Genomic DNA, 329 nt, shown 5'->3' with positions numbered 1-329 from the left:
GCAATCACTGTGGCTTATTCGGGTTAGCAACAACAGGTGGGAGTGGAACTTCTTAACTCTAGATCCAGAAGCACTTCCACTTGTCGCCATATTAGAGGGTCTGCATGGGGAGGTCCTGATAACGCTTTACGCTAAATTCGGGATGGTTGACTGGACAGGAAAGACGTCAGCCCATGGCCAGCTGACTAGACTGGCCGAAGACCACCAGAAGTGGAAGTCACTTGTGAACAATCTTACCGCCCCTACGGCTTCCTGAGCTACGGGACTGATGGATGGATAGATGGATGGATGGATGGATGGATGGATGGATGGATGGATGGATGACTAGT

The sequence above is a fragment of the Branchiostoma floridae genome, chromosome 8, assembly GCF_000003815.2.
Source record: "Branchiostoma floridae strain S238N-H82 chromosome 8, Bfl_VNyyK, whole genome shotgun sequence".
Classification (NCBI taxonomy): Eukaryota; Metazoa; Chordata; class Leptocardii; order Amphioxiformes; family Branchiostomatidae; genus Branchiostoma; species Branchiostoma floridae.
This window is presented reverse-complemented; position numbering follows the sequence as displayed.